The following is a 5044-nucleotide window of genomic DNA, read 5'->3' as shown; positions in this document are numbered from 1 at the left end:
AACGCTTCGCCCTCAATTTCGGCACCACGACTTCGACTCACTCCCACACCAACTCCTCAGAGCAGGACGAGGCATGGGTCGGAGCAGACTTCTCCGAACTTCATGACCCTAAAGCCATGCACCACTTCCTGGCCACGAGCGACTATTGCTTCGGCTACTCCGACTCTGACAACGAAGGCACTTATGATCCCACTCGTGAGTGCTTCCACGTCGGACTCGGGATGCCAAGCACGGGCGATGAGGATGAGGGGGCAGGCAACCATACCCCGCTTTGCCAGGGAGCGGGTGATGCCATGCCCTCACGCATTGTCCTACTAGTAGCCTAGAATGAGAACCTTGCCCTCGCACAACTTCGACGCTCGGACCTGGAGCAGCTCCATGAGCTTTAGGCCAAGGTCGAGCAAGATCGACACCTTCTGCAACAGCTCCGAGACACTCTCGAGCAAGAGCAGCAGGGTCGCGGTGATTGTGGAGGAGCCCGGCGGAGGGCCCATGACATCCACCATCGCATCAACAACGACGAAGGGGGTGAGCAACCCCCGATCTTCAATCGCGCTAGCCAGAACGTCGCGGCTGTCGCAATGCTAGTCCAAACGATGCCCAAACCCTCTACTGCGGAGGGGCGACGGGTCCACAGTGAGCTCCGAGACCTCCTCGAGACCGCCGTGGTATAGCAGGCCAAGAGTTCCGCCTCTCGATGATGTGGGGGTGCCTCGGACCTTCCCATTGCCCTACCTCGGTAGGACAGGGATGCCTCGGCTTGTCCCGAGCCCGCTCGCGCACCAACGATCAATAGGGTCCCCTTGCCGCACGACCGCCTTGGCAACCAACGTGAGGCATAGGGCGACCACGAAGTGATCAGTAGGCGACGGTGACACGATAATGAAGGGCCCACCTAGGGCTACCATCCGCATTGAGGTGGCCGCTACGATAGCAGGGAAGACCGTAGTCCTTCCCCTGAGCCGCCTAGCCCTCGAGTTTTTAGCAGAGCCATCCGCGCTGCTCATTTTCTAGCCCGGTTTTGGCAACCGGCCAACCTCACAAAGTACAGTGGCGAAACCAATCCCGAACTTTGGCTGGCCGATTACCACCTGGCTTGTCAACTAGGTGGCATAGATGATGACCTGCTCATCATTCGCAACCTCCTGTTGTTCCTGTCAGACTCGGCGCGAGCCTGGCTTGAACACCTCCCTCCCTCACAAATCCACGACTGGTGCGACTTAGTAAAGGTCTTCGTCGGGAACTTTTAGGGCACATATGTGCGCCCTGGGAACTCCTGGGACCTCAAAAGTTGTCACCAGGGCCTAGACGAGTCTCTCCGAGACTTCATCCGACGCTTCTCCAAGGAATGCACTGAGTTGCCAAGTGTCGACGACTCGGAAATCATCCAGGCTTTCCTTTCCGACACCACCTGCCGAGACCTGGTCTGAGAATTGGGCCAGAACGTACCAACCTCGGCGGCTGCACTCCTTGACATCGCCACCAACTTTGCCTCGGGCGAAGAGGCCATTGGGGCCATCTTCCCCGATGATGACGCCAAGGGGAAGTGGAGGGATGAGGCCCCTAGGGCCTCGGATCCCCACCTCCCCAAGAAAAAGAAAAAAGGTCACCAGGGGAAGCAGGAGGTCCTCGAAGCCGGCCTAATCGCGGCCACAGAGCGCAAAAATCCCCAAGGCCCCAGAGGCCCCAAGCTCTTCGACGACATGCTCAAGAAACCCTGCCCTTACCACCAGGGTCTGGTGAAGCATGCCCTCGAAGAGTGCACCATGCTCTGGCGCTACTACACCAAGCTCGGGCTCCCCAACGATGATGCCAAGAAGAAGGGCGCCGGCGACAAGGACGACAGATTCTCCAAAGTACACAACGCCTTCATGATCTTCGGTGGGCCTTCAACGAGCCTCACGGCATGCTAGCGGAAGAGGGAATGCCGGGAGGTCTTCTTGGTGAAGGTGGCCGCTCCTCGATACCTCAACTGGTCTCGGGAGGCAATCACCTTTGACCGGGACAACCATCCCGATTACATCCCGAATCCCAGGTAGTACCCACTTATTGTCGACCCCATCATCGGCAACACCTGGCTCACTAAGGTATTGATGGACGAAGGCAGCGGCCTCAACATCCTCTACACCAACACCCTAGAGCTCCTAGAGCTCGACCAATCGCAGCTCTGGGGAGGTGGCGCGCCTTTCCATGGCATTGTGTCGGGGAAACGCACATGGCCCCTCAGGCACATTGACCTACCCGTCTGCTTTGGTACTCCCTCCAACTAATGCAAGGAGGTCCTCACCTTCAAGGTGGTTGGGTTCAAGGGAACCTACCATGCCATCCTGGGGCGGCTGTGCTACGCCAAGTTCACGGCAGTCCCCAACTACACGTACCTCAAGCTCAAGATGCCGGGCCCTAACGGTGTCATCACTATCAAGTCCACATACGAGCATGCATACGACTATGACGTCGAGTGCATCGAGTATGCCGAGGCTATTGTGGAGGCTAAGACCCTCATCATCAACCTCGACCAGCTTGGTAGCAAAGTGCCCGACTCCAAGCGTCACGCCAGGACTTTCGAGCCCGCGGAGGCCGTCAAACTCGTCCTGGTCAACCCCACTTCCCCCGACGACCGGGCGCTGAGGATCAGTGCCACCCTCGACATCAAATAGGAAGCCGTGCTCGTTGACTTTCTCCGCGTGAATGCCGATATGTTCGCATGGAGTCCCTCGGACATACCGGGCATACCAAGGGAGGTCACTGAGCACGCCTTAGACATCCGGGCCGGCTCCAGGCCGGTGAAGCAGCGCCTACGCCGATTCGATGAGGAAAAGCACAGAGCCATCGGCGAGGAGGTGCAGAAGCTTTTGGTGGCTGGATTCATCAAGGAAGTGTCCCATCCAGAGTGGTTAGCTAACCCAGTGTTAGTCAAAAATAAAAATGGGAAGTGGAGGATGTGTGTAGACTACACCGGTTTGAATAAAGCATGTCCGAAAGTCCCTTTCCCATTACCTCGGATCGACCAAATCATTGACTCCACTACGGGATGCGAAACCCTGTCTTTCCTTGTTGCGTATTCCGGTTACCATCAAATCAAGATGAAAGAGTCTGACCAGCTCGCGACTTCTTTTATCACGCCGTTCGGCATGTACTGCTATGTAACTATGCCATTCGGCCTCAGAAACACAGGAGCCACATACCAGCGATGCATGACCCAGGTCTTTAGCGAGCACATCGGGCGAACCATCGAGGCCTATGTGGATGACATCATGGTCAAGTCTAGAAAGGAAGAGGATCTCATCGACGACCTAGAGATAGCCTTCAAGTGCCTCAAAGAAAAGGGCATCAAGCTCAACCCTGAGAAGTGTGTGTTCGAGGTTCCCCGAGGCATGCTCTTGGGATTCATAGTCTCGGAACGTGGCATTGAGGCCAACCTAGAGAAGGTCTCGGCCTTGACCAACATGGGACCGATCCGAGACCTCAAGGGAGTACAGAAGGTTATGGGATGCCTTGCGGCTCTGAGCCGCTTCATCTCGCGCCTTGGCGAAAAAGGCTTGCCTCTGTACCACCTCTTGAGGAAATCAGAACGCTTTTTGTGGACCCCCGAGGCCGAAGAAGCCCTCGCCAAACTCAAGGCATTGCTCACTAATCCTCCTATCCTAGTACCGCCAGCCAAGGGCGAGGCTCTCTTACTTTACGTCACCGTGATGACCCAAGTGGTCAGCGCGGCCATAGTAGTCAAGAGGCAGGAAGAGGGGCATGCTCTACCCATCCAACGACCTGTTTACTTCATCAGTGAAGTGCTCTCTGAGACCAAGACGTGCTATCCCCACATCTAGAAACTAATCTACGCCGTAGTCTTGGCTCGACGCAAGCTGCGTCACTACTTCGAATCCCACCCGGTAACCGTGGTGTCGTCTTTCCCCCTAGGGGAGATAATCCATAACCGGGAGGCCTTGGGTAGGATAGCCAAGTGGGCCGTTGAACTCATGGGGGAGGCTCTGTCCTTTGTGCCTCGGAAAGCGATCAAATCCTAGGTCTTGGCCGATTTCGTGGCAGAATGGACCGACACCCAACTGCCACCTGCCCCAGTCCAGGCGGAATGCTGGACCATGTACTTCGATGGGTCCCTGATGAAGACCGGGGTGGGCGTGGGTCTGCTCTTCATCTCGCCCCTCGGAGTACACATGTGCTACATGATTTGGCTCCACTTCACCGCCTCCAACAACGCAGCCGAATACAAAGCCCTCATCAATGGCTTGCAGATCGCCGTTGAACTCGGAGTATGGCGCCTTGACGTGCGGGGCGACTCGTAGCTTGTCGTCGATCAGGTGATGAAGGAATCGAACTGCCATAACCCCAAGATGGAGGCATACTACAAGCGGGTACGTCGCCTTGAAGACAAGTTCGACGGTCTCAAACTCAACCACATCGCGCGTAAATTCAATGAGGCCATGGACGAACTGGCAAAGATGATGTCAGCACGGGCCCTGGTCCCCCTGAACATTTTTGCCAGAGACCTCCATAAGCCTTCCATCGACCATGTCTCGGCAGCAGGAGAGTGTCGATGTTTCACCATCGATAGCCTGCCACGGGGGTACCCGGGGCAGTATGTTCGGGCTTCGGCGTATGCTGAACTCGATGGTTAACGCAAGAGACAGTCGATTTATCCTGGTTCAGGCCCTCGATCGTAGATCGAGTAATAACCTTACGTCCAGTCGGCGTTAGCCTTTGTGTTGGATTGATCATGATGTGTTGTGTTGTACAATTGTTGTCCCTCTCTCTCAGGAGCCCTGCCCTCCTTTATATAGTTAGGAAGCCAGAGTCCTAGTCGGTTTGCAATGAGATTTCCTAGTAGAATTACTTAATAGTTCTACTACTAAGATTACATGGGAAGAATCCTAGTTGGATTAGATCTTCTCTCTCCCTTGCGGGGTATCCTATGGGTCCCGCATCGATAAGCCCCCGAGCACTTCATGGTTGAGCTCTGAAAGTCTCGCTTTGCTCCTTCAAGTCTTGTTGAGTAGGAACAAAATGTCATCCGAGTGCTTTCTAGAGT

This window comes from Miscanthus floridulus, chromosome 14 (assembly GCF_019320115.1).
Source record: "Miscanthus floridulus cultivar M001 chromosome 14, ASM1932011v1, whole genome shotgun sequence".
NCBI classification, from domain to species: domain Eukaryota; kingdom Viridiplantae; phylum Streptophyta; class Magnoliopsida; order Poales; family Poaceae; genus Miscanthus; species Miscanthus floridulus.
This window is presented reverse-complemented; position numbering follows the sequence as displayed.